We start from the raw sequence: 15,542 nt of genomic DNA on the forward strand, positions 1-15,542 counted from the left end.
GCTGGATAACATCAACAGTGCTGGAACTTGAGATAACAAACAAAGCAGTGGAGAAAGCAGAGCAGCAATGTATTGTATTTGAAGAGAATGGAGGGTCACTTCTGGCTGTTAATGCTACCTGTAAACTAGAATTACATGTTCACAACATCAGATATTCTTTTTGAATGCATAAAGTATCAGTGTGTTGCATTATGGGTTGTTTGTAGCATTAATGTTGCTAGGCTAGCACAAAGCGTCTTCCGCCGTCTCTACTGCAGAAACGGAACATGTCAAGCTGCCAAATACCACTGTCACAGATGATAAGGAGCCCAAAAAGACAAACAGGCAGTTGTATAAATGCTAACTGCCAGAGAAAATAATTTTTGGCCGCTTCCAAGGGCCTAGTAGGAGAGTGTGTATGTAACTATACTATGATGTAAGTTATATTCAAAAAGTAAAGTTATTTTTCCAAAAACAGTTGTTGAAAAACGAGGGGTTGTCTTATAATCAGGGTCGCCTTATATTCATATTATGATTTATATTAGTATGCCATCGAGAGTTACTGTGACTAAATGCACTGAAAACCACTTTGAGGAGAGGAAGGATGAGCTAAAAGTTAAGCTAGCTCTGACCACCTACTGCTGGACAGCTCTCACAAACACCATCTTAACTTTTCTTAAAAATGAACCGGTTTGTTACTGGTTAATGGGTGTCAGTCTGTCGAAAGCAAAATTAGCCAAAACTGACATCCCTACTGTAAACCAATACTGAATGATGCTAATGATGATGCTACAGCTGAAGCAGGTCCCAGGACAGATATGTCTACTGCTAGATGTGCTAACATCTGAAGTATGTGGACAACACATGGACACAAAGAAACATAAGATTTCACACAATAACATGTTAGTATACTTATATTAAACCACTCTTACTTTATTCTGTGAGGTTTGCTTGCACAACTGTTCCAAGTCAGATTGACCAAACTCTCTTAACTGCACAAACTTGTCTGAAATCACTTGTTTCAATTTGATGAATATCACCTGTTCATGTGTAGCTGCACAATCAATGCCCCAATGCCTCAAATGCCTAAATACTGGCCTGGACACATCAGGAACACACCAAGAGCTTCAAGTCATAATGGAATAGCAGCGATTAGTGGATTCACTCATGGGGGTGAAGGAAACCCATGCAAATTTTTCACATTAAATTCGACCCTGGTGAAAAATGACTCACAAATTTGCGTAGTTTTGTATTTTATTCACTTTTATTTGACCCCCTCTGTCGGAGTAAAAACTGTTCCACAAAAGAGGAATAGTCAGTTATGAGTTATAAAAGTCAATGGTTAAAATACTGTATGTCTTTTGAATAAACTGAGTGAAGTTATTGTCCCGTTGGTGACTGAGCTAAGCTAAGAAGAACTTTATTTTCATTGAATGAATGGTGAACAAAATGCCAGGGGGAAGTCAACAGAACAGTAGAGAGAAAATCTAAGCCAGGAGTTAATGTGACTGACTAGTGCTAGCTCACCAGCAATAGCAGTTCAACAACCACCTATTTCATGTGGACGAGTGAATGTCACTTTGTGTATGTGACCACACTTGGGACCTGTTCCACTTTTGGCAAGTTTCACAGAAATGTTACCATGAGTAAAAACAACTTCACACTGCAGAGCTTCAGGTCCCGCTGCCAGAAACCAGCAGAGCTGCATCATGACAAAAATAAAGAGGGAATGGTTCAACATTAAGTTAGATACCAAAAATCATCTTGCAAAAGCAAAGCAGTCTGGGTCTAAAATGGGCCAATTTGTTGTACAGGTAGAATTTATATTGTGTCTCTTTTTGGTTTTTGTGTAAAACAAGTGCAGTACCTGTTCAAAACGTGCCTGTTTGGGATGGGCCAATTTCTCAATACTTAGGGAAAGTTGTGCCCGTCCCCTAAACGTCTCTCATGCAGACTATTGGTAGACACTACAATTTACTGATGTTCAAAACGTGCCTGAAACATCCTGTACTGTGTCTTGAACATACAAACAAAGTTCCCGTGTGTGAGGAGCGGGAATAAAGCTTAACTCTCTAAACTTCATTCTCTATATTTCTGCTCGTTGAGTCAGAAGAAGAAGCACAAGCAACATTGTTTATGAGGTATTTTTATAGATTTCTGAACGTGCCTGATACATCCAGCACTAAGTCTTGAACGTACATGCCAAGTTTCATTCATAGCACACAGTTCAATAGTAGAGATAAGTCTCTTGTTCAAGTGATTATCACTACAAATGTAATCCCTCCTCCAAGTACAATGTGGGTTGCAATGGCAGAGTGGCGCTATCCATATTTCCGTTTGTTGACTCCACGGGCAGAAGAAGAAGCAAATCAACATTATTTATGAGGTATTTTTATATATTTCTCGAGAACTGCTCATCCAAACAACTTCACAAGCAATCCACCACCAGGTATGAAGTGGATCAGATGAATGGTTGTCGAGATACGCAAAGGACAAACTGACATACATACATACATACAGACAGACAGACAGAGGGAGATTCCTTGCTTTAAATAGAGAGACATGTTTTTTTTTTCTTTAGTTTAGGAAACGTGTACAATATTTGGTCTGCAATGACCTTTTCTTTTGAACAAGGAGTCAACTGTCAGAAGTTTTTATTTATATGTGGTATTATTGTGTATCATGTAGGATCAGAGGGTAAAACTAACCCTCACGTTTACAGTTTCAGTTTGATTTATTCATTTAAATCTTTTGGAGCATGATAGAGTTGGGAAGTAGGAGAGGCCGTTGGTTCCCATTTCTGTTTTCCCATTTCAAAATTGTCTTTAAACAATCTCCTCAATCTTACCGAACACAGAAACTCAAGACTCGCCTGGATATTGTAACAATCCCATAGGATATTATGATCACCAGTTTCGATTATTTAAACTTCATTTCTGAGAAATCATGTTTTTTCCGTGATTTTGGCATGGTGGATGGCTAAGAATACTACAATACACTTGAGCCTTGGCCGCCCTTGCTCTGGAATTCAAACATGTTGTTGAATTCACTCAAAAATTACCCAGAAATTAAAAGTAAATTGATTAACTCTGTAGATTGTAAAATCACTTAGGGAGTTGTAGTTAGCTTCTACCCCGAAATCTTTATGTACACAGTCTTGTACCTTCAACTTTTTACTAAAGAACTGACCGTGTCACGTAACATAGTCTATGGGAAAAATGAATGGGATTGTTACTTTCAGAACCAGGGGTGCCTGACGTAGCTCTACAAAGCTTATTGTTTCATGAACTGTTTGTCCTCTTTCACCTCTCACGCTACTTACAGGCTGCCATATACCCTTTTATTGGTGCAGATTGTTACTCCAATTGGTGGACGGGTCATACGCTGCATTACCCCAATCTCCTCTGAATGTTTTTTTTTTTGAGGGAAAAAATCATTTAATCTATGTTTTGATTCGCAGGTGAGGAAGTGTAATTTATCTATGGTTAAGAGTCAGATTTCTATCAAGGAAACTAAATGTGATTGGGGTTTGTTTTTACAGAATATCCCACTTTTTGTTTTACTAACATTATTATGGAACGTATAGGAAACAATACAATTCGTTACTTGCAAGAATGCTATAGATGTATATAAATGCAAAAGAATAGCATTCACATTATATTCACTCTATCTCTCTCTCTCTCTCACTCTCTCTCTCTCTCTCTCTCTCTCTCTCTCTCTGTATGTGTGTTCTTCACAGCAGTATGTGTCGATGTGTTCAGACAGCTGCCGTTTCCTCGTGGCTACACTGGTAGACGCCTGCAGACACACACACAGACATACAGCACACACACACACACACACACACACACACACACACACACACACACACACACATGCACACATACTGGACCAACACACATTTGTACTTACACATAAACACAAACACACATATATAGCTATTGTATGTGACAGTGTGCTGCAGGATAATCGGACACTCTGGATAAAACACACTGTCAAAGAGATCTTAAAAAGGAATCATTTTTAAGTAAAAAAGAACAATAGTGACTTTGTTAAACAATAACTTTGGGGTTTTGTTTGAGAATATATGCTCATATACTTACTTATATTACTTTCTATATGTTCATTCTTTGCGGGGAGTGGATGGGTCTTGATCTCTGCAATCCCTCCCTGCAGTGTGAACTGACTGGCACCAATCCACTGTAAGAAATGAGGGCCAAAACCCATTACTCTGGGTCAATACAACATTCAGCTTGACCTGATGTGATGCTTCATGTTAAGGAAAACATAGGGACACTCACACTAGTTGTCATTTAGGCTTTGTTTCTTAAAACCGATGTCAGGATATGGCTGCCACTTTTTATTTAAAATTCTAAATTAACATTGAAATGTGGGTAAAAAAGTTATATATTCAATCCGTATTGATCTGTCCAAATTCAAAATTCATAGTGTATAAGTGCAACAAGCCATACTTTGTATTCCAATGGGGTGCGTTTGAAAAATGTGTCTCTTATATATTTCCTGTTGCCTAATCAGTAACAACTGTTATTCACTTTGTTAAAACCCAAAATCAAAGCAATGAGCTAAGAAACCAGTGAGCTGTGCAGAACAAAATAATCACCACAACAATATTTAGATTCTACACTATAGATTGCAAACTTGTGAATAACTGCAATGTCCCCTGTCCCCATTTTTCCTGTCTGTATCTACACCATCACTATACACTATCCTGTTTTTGTTGTTGCAGAAAAAAGACGCAGTATCTGCAAATTTCAGCCACCCATAGTTCTTCTTTCCAGCTACAAAGACAAACAGATATTTTACTGTTACATTTTAACTGTGCAAACAAATGAGCAAAAAAAGGTTGGGGAGTCAGACAAGGGTGCCCGCTGACCCCTCTTCTGTTTAGATTTACTGTGCTTACTGTGCCACAGAACACAGAACACATTTCTATGTCAGAGTTTCAGAATAGAAGGAGAGTCAGGTTGAACTTGATCTTTTGGCATTTAATGTTTTGTAATATTTTAAAGGAGATTTTAAGGGGAAACAGCCTGTCCCAGCCCAGCTCAACAGAGTCTCAATATTGTTATATTTGGAAGGACCAAGTAGAGACACTGATGCACATTAAGTCTAATAATAAAATGTAATGTTGGTGAAGGTCAGTCAGATAAAGTTGAATCCCTGCAGAGAAAACTGAAAATATTAACAGAGTCTCCTGTGTGGAGATACATGTATGAGGTTTCTGTCTGTCTGTCATCAGCATTAGTGTCGGTCTGAACGCAGCACATTAGCTACAGGTTTTACTGCGCTATAATTAATCCTCTTCACGCTCATCTATAATTCATGGAGGTGTGTTTTTTTTTTCTCTTTGATTTGGAAGAGAGAGGGGAGCTTATTTAAATTTTACAGTTTGAAAATAAGGTGGTGGTGGTCTGTCTCTGTCTGTAATTAAACTAGCTTTTAATGTTTAATTTTTGTTTTTTACATCTTAATATTTTCCCCCGCTACATGCCTCTGGCATTTGGGGGGAGAAAAAAAAGATTTTAACCTTTAATCCTCCAGAGGACAGAACAGAAAACCAGTAAAAACCAGTAAAATACAAGCCAGAACAACAGAAAAAACAGGGAGAGACTGATGATATTTAGATTTGATTCTGATTAAAGATGCAAAAAGACAAAAATACTCTGTGTTCAATCCTTTTCATTTTTTCCTCATACATATTGAACATCTTAAAGTCCTTTTAGTGATTTAAATGAAAACAACCCTTCGTTTCACATAAATCTGATGACTGTAAAATGAATTAATCTGTGACTATAAAAAGTGATGTGAAGTTGGCTTCAAATTTTTAGAGAATTAAATCTCCTTTATATAAATAGCTTCTTCATTTATGAAAACAGAATGCAAATCTGTTGATGAAGCTAGGCTAAACACATCCTGGACCTATCTCTGTACTGGATGTACAAAGATGAAACTGATATCCATCTTCTTATTTCTGCATAGTCAGGTGATAATTCTCTGTGGGTTAGTCACTGAGGTCATCTCCTTTCACAGAGGACATAGTAATTTGATCTACTGTTTTCATAAAAAATGTTGCAACTTTAAAGTCTTACTTTCTCCTAATTTTTAAAGAATAAGGCAGTAATCTGCCTCATTTTGTCTTGTTTATATGCATGATATAATTTGAATAAAAAACACGCACAAATTCATTCTCTCTGTTCTCACCTTCGCACAGCTGGTCAATCACAGTGTGAAGTCGATGTGAATGTCGGATAAGCGTGTAATATAAAGTGAGCACAAAATAGTATCTTGCAGACACAAGATATGGGTGTAATACATATGGGTGACACATTAAAGGAAAAACCTGAAAAAATGAGAGGAGAACCATAACGAATGCAGATGCTTCCACACAGGTGCACTGCATGGTACAATTAAGCAATTAACATCCAATCATGCTCTGTGGCAGGTTTAAAGATACTGAGCAGACTCAGTTGATTCTGATTTTGTATCAAGATGGCAAGAGGAAAAAATCTAAGTGACTTTGAAAGAGGGTTCATTGTTGGGGCACAGAGGCAGCAGCTTCAGTCACAGACTGTTCAACTGGCTGGTGTTTCAATAGGAACAGTGACTAAAGTAACATCCGCATTTACATCTATGGGAAAGACATCAGTAGATAGGGAAGGAAATCGTGGTTGACAGCGTACATTTGATGACCGTGATGCTCGTGCATTAGTGCGATATGTAAGGAAAAACAGAAGAGAAACTCTTCCTCAGGTGACTGAGAATGTCAATGCAGGATGTGATCAGACTGTCTGCAAGAACAGTCCGTCGACAATTACATAGAGAGAGATATTATAGTAGGTTGCAGCGCATAAACCCCTCATTAGAAAGATGAATGCACATTTGAGACTTCAGTGGTGCAAAAACCATAGGTACTGGTTTACAGAGATGTGGAAAAGTGATATGGTCAGATGAGTCATCCTTCACCATATTCTCTAAAAGTGGGCGAGTGCATGTGTGGCATAGACCATGACAAGACAATGGTCCAGGCCTGAATGCTTGACCCCTACAGTGAGGGGACCTGGTGGCTCTGTTATGCTGTGGGGGGCATTTTGCTGGCATGGTTTGGGTCCACTTGTCCCCTGAGAGGGAAGGATCACTGCAAATCAACACAAAGTTGTTCTGAGTCATCACCTTTATCCTATGATGAAACATTTCTATCCTGATGGGAGTGGTCTCTTCCAGGATGACAATGCTTGTGACCCCATCCAGGTGGCACTGAGGGGTCATTGAGGGGTCTAAGATACTTTATATTGGTTTTTCCTTTAATTTGTTAACTGTTTGTATCTTGCAAGCCAATATTTTGCACACTAGATTTGTTGCATACACTAGATGAATCTTATATCCTGCAAGCATAAGATCTTATCTTGCAAACAAAACACAATATTTTGCAAGCGCAATGGTTTGCATACCTTGCACGTAGAAGATATAAATCTCGTATAATCTTATTTGATTAGACATGACCTCAGCGGCTCTGTACTTTTTGATGTTGTAATCATCAGCGAATGTCTTCAAATGATAAAATGTGTATTTGAGAAAACAATAAATCCTGGATCCTGTCATTAAAAACAATTAAGTGGTAAACTTCAGATTAATAATGAACTTTTCCAAAATTTTTGTTCTATAAATCAAACGCTGGTGTGTTTTTTTTTTCTTCTTGAAGCCCCTGGGAGCAGATCAGAGTCTAATCAACATGGATGTTTAAAAGAATCACTCTCAGAAACGCTCCAACATCTTCCTGCTCGGCGTTACAGAGCCGTGAGTCACTCCACTGAAGGAACCCAGCGAGGGATGAAAGCGGTATTAGTGCCGGTTAATTCGTCCTGACAGTTGGAAATGTTAAATCCTGCAGGGGGCTCAGCTTAGCGCGCTCGCTCTCTGCCTAAGTAGGTTAAATACAAACCAGCGTGATCAATCTGCAGACACTAAATAAATCCACACAGCCGAGCCAAACACCGTCTGGAAACTCTTGTGAAGAGGAAATACAAGGAAAGTAAAGGAGCAGATCCACCAAAAATACTACAGAGGAGCCCTAGAGCAAGGCATTAAACCACCAGATGCTCAAGGGCAACCAGTAGAGGCAAAGATGGATTACTAACCAGAACAATGGCACCAGTCCCCAAGGCCACTGACTACCAGGGGCCTCTGGTCACCAGGGGCCTTTTACCACCAAGGGCCTATAAGTGCCAGGGGCAGCTGAGTGCCAGGAACCTGACCGGTAGGAATAAGAACAAGGAAGAACAGAGGGAGTGTTACAAGAACTGAGAAAAAATGAAAGATAAGATAGGGAGAAATGCAAGTAGGAGTCAGGAATGGAAGACAGGGGAGAAAAACTGATGACAGAAAGAAGATAAGATTGGAAGAAATGATTGAGTCAAGAAATTTTGAAGGGAAAAGGAAAGAAAGAAAAAAGAAGAGAGGACTGGACAAAAGAATGGAAAAATTAAAAGAAGAAAGGAAGCTGTCAAAAGGAGTGAATGGAAGAAAGATGGGATGAAGAATAGAAGCAAAGGGAACCAGAAAGGTTCATCAGTTTTTGCGGGTTATGGTGTCCATTGTGCAATCAAAACAGGGCTCCACCTTTTGACTCACACGTGAAACAGTCCAAACGTGAGGTCAGTGTGAGGCCAAAAACTGTACAAATGCTCTGTTCTACACAAACATCTGGCAATCGCCATGCTTTCTCAAGTAAACTCTACCTTTCCACTTGTGCTTATCATCTAATTGACCACAATATGTCAAAAAGAAAAAAACAATATAAAATTATTGTTCTAATCGTTCATTAGTCAAATTAAACCTGATTGTTAATCTGTCTTTGAGTTGTAGAGGACAACTGGTTGTATCAAGAAGCTGTGAGAAGTGTGTAAGCACAAATATGAAGCAAAGCAAAGCAGGTGTTAAATTATTCTTATGAGTCAATGTGGAATCAAATGAATCTTGCCACTGGATGGCAGCTGTAGGTGGAGGTGTGTGTATGGATCTAACAACAGGAAAGTGTGTATGTGGGGACCAACGACAAAGTGGCACGGTGAAGTTCATCCACGTGTCCTCACAAAAATAGTTGTTTGTAGAAGTTTGGCTGACATAACTGTTAGTTAGACAAAGTTCACAAAATTTATTCAAGAAATGTATTTGTACCATTGACTCCTGTCTCATAATTTTCTAAAAATCATGCCTCTTTTGTGGAGCAGTTTACATTCCCACAGACGAGGTTAAACAAAACTGGACATTGCAACACAGCTGATATGATACAATAACTTCCTCCTACTTCTGTCTGTTCCTTCCAAGGTCAGCACTGTTAAGACGGATGGTGTGGATTTGCTTGTCAGTGTTCACCAAAGTTAAAGGACAGGTTCACAGTTTTTCAAGTCTGTCTTAAAACAACAGTCAGGTGTCCACATGAACAGTGAAAGAGGTTTTCCTCACTGTAATCATTCCTCCTGTTCATACTGGCTGTTAAAAGATCCCCTTCAAATGTGCTTTCAATGGAAGTGATAGAGGCCAAAAATGTGCAAAAATGCATTTAAAAGTTGATGTGACGCTTATATGAGGCTTCAGCAGTCTGAGTTAACCTGCCACATTTACAGTCTCTTTAGCATTAAATTCCCTCTTTGTGTTTCCTCGGTCAGTGTTTCCCTGTTGAGCTGTGGTGGAAGTATAGTAACAAAAAGAGGAACTTTGGTACTAAAAAGACTAACATTGAAAGATATCTACTTGATTTGACTCATTTGGTCTGTGTTTGTCTGCTTGTTTGAGTCGAGACAGGTGTGCTGGAGCCAGAGCAGAGCCCCACCAGCTGCACCTCATTAATCAAGACATCTTCTAACACATAGCTCTGCCACATCCACACTGACAGATCGTAGCCTCATCTTGTTAGTCTACACTTCAAACCGTTTCTCCTGCCTTACCTGTTTTCCTGGTTTCACACTGTCTCCTGTCCCATGCAGTTCTGTCTGCTCTGTCTCCGGTCCCTGTCTCCTGCCCCCCTCGTCTTGTCAGCCCTGCTTGCCTACCCTGGTCCCTTGCTCAGCTCAGCTTTTCCTAATGGATCCTGCTCCAGACCTGCCTGCCTCTGCCCCAGGCTCCCCTTGTCCTAGCCTCAGGCACAGCCCCAGGCTCCCAGCTACTAGTCCAAGCGTCCCCTGGCTGCATCCCATTTCCCCCTCCTTACAATAAAATAACCTTGTTCAGCCAGATTGTCTGCGCTGGGGTTCACCTGCTACACCCAACGTAACAGACAGACTTGAAAAATTGTAAACCCATCCTTTAATCTCGACACAAAAGATTTGTGCAAGTTTACCACTTCCTGCAAGTGAATCCACTGCTGTTTTAAAATGCTGGTGTGACTGTGCTTTAAGTCATGTGACTCTCACATGACTGCAATATAAACTTGACTCTTGTGTGACATCAGGATTCTTATCTACCTGTCTGTAGAAACGAAGCCTCAGAGAAACACCTTCAACTCCTCAACTACAGTCCTATAGTGCAGCTTCATTTTGAAAAGACAAAGTGAAGTTACAGAACATAAAACTCAAGTTTTTGGTCATCAAATCTGGTTTCTAACAGTTTGAGTCCAAAAGCACATCAAGCCTTCAGCAGCTAAACAGTCTTTATAAAGTTGAATATTTGCTTTCCACTGTGGTTCATCATGTGGTTTTAATGCACTGATATTTATTTCAGTTATTCTGTGATGTCAGTGCGGGGTTGGCTTGAGCTTCATTTTGGATAAACTTCTTGACGTTGGTCTTGCGACCTGCTCAACTGGGACTGGAAGCGTGGTCAGACAGTCGGACAGATGGATGATGGAGGAAAAGCCCCCGAAGCTGCTCTGCTGCATGAAATTACAGAAAAAAACACGGCGAGGAAATTTATGCTGCTGCCTCTTTGTGTTCACGCTGTGAGAGAGCAAGCTGAGCGGAAACTGATCAGATCTGATCAGAGCCACGTTCAGGACGAGGCCAGCGGTGCGGAGCTGACTCTCTCTCTGTGTGTGTGTATGTGTGTGTGTGTGTGTAGTGGGGGGGTGCACATTCACGGAGCCATAAACTAATTTCATCCAGAGTCGTGGTCGCAGCCCGTCTAAAAATAATAACGCCTCACATGTTGTTTCATCTTCAAACTGGAAGTCAGAATCAGAATCAACAGCAGCTTTCAGTTCTTTACAGGGTTTTTTAAATTTTATATTTTAATTTCAAGTCATGTCTAACAACATTTCTATGTGTTGATTTTCATGTAATTTTATTGGTTTTATGCCTTTAATAACATGTTTTAATAAAGTTCACTTTGACATTTTGTTAGATTTAAATCTCTACTTTGTATATTTATTTTTAAAATCTAATTTCTTGTTCAGTTTTTTTTTTTACATTAAATATGATAGTAGAATATCAAACTATTTTCATGCTCAGTGTGTTTTTCTTCTGGAGGTCAAAGGTCATCACAGAGCTGCTTGGCCCGCTGAGCTGCGATTATTCAGTCAAGGTTGAAAATGATATTTAGAGAAAAACATCAAGCCAAATGCCCAAAACAACCAGCTGCTCATCATCACTGCTCATGGAGACGATTCATTAATTAGGTCAAATCAACAAAATTGGACAGAAAACTTCAAACGAAACAGAAAGGATACAGAGCTGGGAGAGATTTTAAAGGACCAGACCAATGCTTTTATATGTTTTACACTTCAACTCCAAATCGTTCACATCCTGCTGAGCACTGTACCAATCAGGTTTTACCCTGACTTATTAAAGGCAGTCATTTTCTCTCAGTCTGATTTCAAAGTAGACCTCAGTCTGCATAAAACCACACATCCATAAAACCACACAAACTCCACAAGCCTAGAGTTTGGGTTTACTCTTTTCCACTGTCTCTGTCAGTTACCAGAGTGAGGCTGTGTCCAAAACCAGTCACGATTCTCTACACAACACAGTGGGAATTCTGTGTAGAGGAGTTTTCAGTGTGTCAGATGATAAAATAAAAAAGTGAATATTGTCTAATACACGTCTGGTAGTGTGCATAGGTGAGTAGAAAAAGCCCCTGCAACATACACCTTCTTCACGAGTCAAATTCACAATATGAAACAACAAATTTCATCATCAGAGTGTGTCAGGAGTCAATAATTTATCAAATATACACATAAAATAAAACCAGCAATGCATCACACATACATACACAGAACACCATAGAAACATGGACATTTAAAAGAATGGATTGAAAGCATAAAATAAGTAATATTTAGCAAAAGTACTTTGGTTAAAGTTAGAGAAAGATTGTGGTGTTGGTTGAATGTTAATAAAGTAAACATCCTGTCTCATGCTTTAAGTCACTGTTGACCTTTTCAGTAAATAACTAGGACGAGATTTCCCTGAACCTTAACCAAGTGCTGCGAGTGCCCAAACTGAACCGTAAATGTGGTTCAAATGTAAATCATGCATAGTTGTTACAAGCACATATTGTATTACAGGAGGGGTCTTGTGGGCAAGTGTGTAGGTTTGATGAAATTGGTTATCAAGATTTCCATAATAATGGTAAAATTCTTCTGTATTGTAAATGCATTAACCCTACTTAAAATCCTGTTTAGTTTTCTTGTTTAAGACCTGTTCATGTATGATAGAGGCGTCTTTACCACAGAAAAGGCTGTCAATCACTGCCTTTTCTTTGTCTGATGTTCAATTCTAGCATGGTTTAGGAAAATATTATTTGTGTAGTAGATAAAATATTTTAAACCAAAAAACATGCAAAGAAGGTGGAGGTAATTTCTTCATCCTTGAGTAGTGCCTGCAGTCTCCTTGTCAGCCTACATATAGCCCTCACTAACACTTCCAACATGGTAGGACATACTGTATATAGCCTGAAAAAATCAGGGTGAAAGTAGTCGTCAGAGCACTCACAGCTGTTTAAGTTTATTGCTGTGACAGTAATGATTGAAGGTGACTCATCAACTCCACTCTCTCTCTCATTTGGATTATGGCGGCTAGAAATCAACAAGACAATGTTCAGACAGATTTTAGTAGGAAAATTAACCTGAAATCATAAGTGGAGATGCCCTTTCCTATGGCCACCATAGCAGACAAACAGGCAATCCTCCATACCTAACAGCTTGAGAAAAAGGCTTTACACTAACCTTCTGTTGCTCTGGAAATGGAGGAGAAGCTGTAGTATGGCCTCCACCCACCGAGAAGTTGGGGAGGCAAGCATTTGGTGGGAGTCCAGGGTTAACCCAGTCAACACCACCCACTGGCTGGGTATGAGACAACTTTTGGTGTAATTGACGTAAGGCCCAATCATGTCACATGAGAGAGAAGGGCCACAGTGTCCTGCTCTGCCTGTTCCCTGATTGGAGCACAAACCAGCCAGTCGTCTATATATGGGAGGATTTGGATACTATCGGCCTGCATTGGGGCCAGCACTGCACACATGCACCTTGTGAAGACCCATGGGGCTAGGAAGAGACAAACGGAAGTACATTGAACTAATAGGCCTTGCCTTCGAACACGAAGTGCAGGTACTGCCTGTGATGTAAAGCGATTGAATAAAAATATGGTGGGTGTCCTCAAAACTCAAAGCAAAACAACTCAGTAACAAGACAGACCAACTGAGTGTCAGCTCCTTGCTAGACTGATAAAACAAGTGACTAACCAACGGGGAGCAAATAACTTGTTTCTTACTTCCACAGCAATCACAACAACAAAGAAAATCCCACAAGCGAAACCACTTACTGGTGAGCAGTCTCTCTCTTCACCAAACCAAGGAGGCACACGCTGTGAAGACCAAAAGCACTCGTCAGCGAGTGAAAAAAATTGTGACTGAGAAATTGTGCACAATAACGGAAAAAGACAGCAAGCGCAAGCGAAAGATGAAAAACTGGTGTAACCCCAGATTCACAGAGTAAAGACCATATTCACCATTTCCCTCTGACATCACACTCAGGGTGGGAAGCTGTCAAGTACAGCCTGTTAAGAATGGCAAGATGGTGATAATAAGTGTTACATGGACCCACAATTGTAGTTTTACTTCTTTTTGGGACCACAGTTGTAGTTTTCCCAGGCTGCTTAGCAGCTCCTCTGTCCAGACTGCTGCTAATGCAACGCTACTGAGACACTGTTAACTTAGCCTGTTAGCACCTGCTACCACCAATGTTACTGAGGAAAACTATATAAAACAGCTCATATGCTAAATAAGTCTGTATCTATGGAGCCGTTTGAAAATTAATCAGGGATCCTTTCTGAGAAATGGAACAAAACCAGCTGATGCATCATCACAGACAGGCTGGAAATAAAGCTGCAAATCTTAGCAAATCAAATTCATTCAACACTCAACAGTTCATAAAAACTAAAAAATCTGATTTTAATTCCACTGCTTTGGTTGTTAAACTGTCACATTCAGTGGGTCTGTCAGTCAAACTGTCAGGTTTTGCCATGTTTTATGTGAGCAGCCTGCTTTCAGAAAAGGACAGCAATACTAGATCTCTGAATGGAGTTCTGCACTCAACTAGCTGCTCCGCAGTCACGTTTGCTATCCTAACATTACAGTGTTTCCAGTGTGGGCCGGGCGCCAGATCTTACCTTCAACATTATGGATGTAAGCTTCAATCGGGTTGCTGTATCCTTTTTTTAAAAATCCTGTTAGAATAGGAAATGTAAAGTTTGCAATTAACATTGACATAAATGTTAGCATTACTATAGCTTTCAGATGACAAATCCATTCATTGGCTTGTGCCAAAATGGCCACCATGTGAATATGGTCCATAGACGTAGCTGCCGCTATTTCACAGTGTGTTTTCAGTTCATGAAAGTTAAATGTAACATTTTGGTCACCTAAAAAAGTCTTGTTCAGAGTTTGGCTGTTCAGTTTTTTCGGAAAGTACATTTTGTTTTAATGGTTTTAGACCTTGTTTTTGCTAGTGAATATTAACATTAGCATTAGCATTATCACAGTAACCATAGATTATAAATGTACAGTGCTAACCTATCTAACAGCTAGCACTAGGGTCAGATCCACCCTTTCGTCCAAATATGGTCATTTCTGGCTCCAAAAATCAAACATGGTGACAGTCAAATTCAAGATGGCAACGGTCAAATTGCTAAACATGAGGCTTCAAAACCATGGATAAATAAAGAGAACTGGATACAAAAACAGCACCGGGCTTTGAAGCCAATTTGACATAGCAGCTAAACCATGTAATTACAACATCACGTGATGCTACTGAGCCCAAAAAGGCTTTTTTTCATAGACTTACATTGTGAAAGAGATGTCTGTAAATTAGCAGATACATTTTTTTGAGTGTCACAACCCCCGCAAAATGACTTGTCTCACTGTTATAATTTGATCCTTTTCGGTCTGATCACATTTCGAAAGTCTAGAAGAGCTGCACGATTGAATTGTTTTATCCCCATTCAAGTTAGCTGGAGGGCTAAACCAGAGGGAGTTGGCTCAGCCAGCAAAAAGTCACTAGTGCGCTTGCTCTATGGGCCCAATAGATGTGATAAGTAATGTGGCCTTTTTTTGCTTCA

At 39.7% G+C, this 15,542-nt stretch overlaps 1 long non-coding RNA gene across 1 annotated transcript; it reads right to left on the minus strand.

Moving 5' to 3' along the window:
* Positions 1 to 1,215: 1,215 nt before the first annotated feature.
* LOC121885775 lies at positions 1,216 to 14,725 on the minus strand. The gene is made up of 5 exons (XR_006092612.1): positions 14,595 to 14,725; positions 13,749 to 13,790; positions 13,154 to 13,471; positions 4,083 to 4,179; positions 1,216 to 1,681 (listed from the first exon to the last, which is right to left on the minus strand). It is a non-coding gene; the product is annotated as an uncharacterized LOC121885775 (long non-coding RNA).
* Between the last annotated feature and the right edge of the window lie 817 nt (positions 14,726 to 15,542).

Source organism: Thunnus maccoyii, chromosome 19 (genome assembly GCF_910596095.1).
Source record: "Thunnus maccoyii chromosome 19, fThuMac1.1, whole genome shotgun sequence".
Classification (NCBI taxonomy): domain Eukaryota; kingdom Metazoa; phylum Chordata; class Actinopteri; order Scombriformes; family Scombridae; genus Thunnus; species Thunnus maccoyii.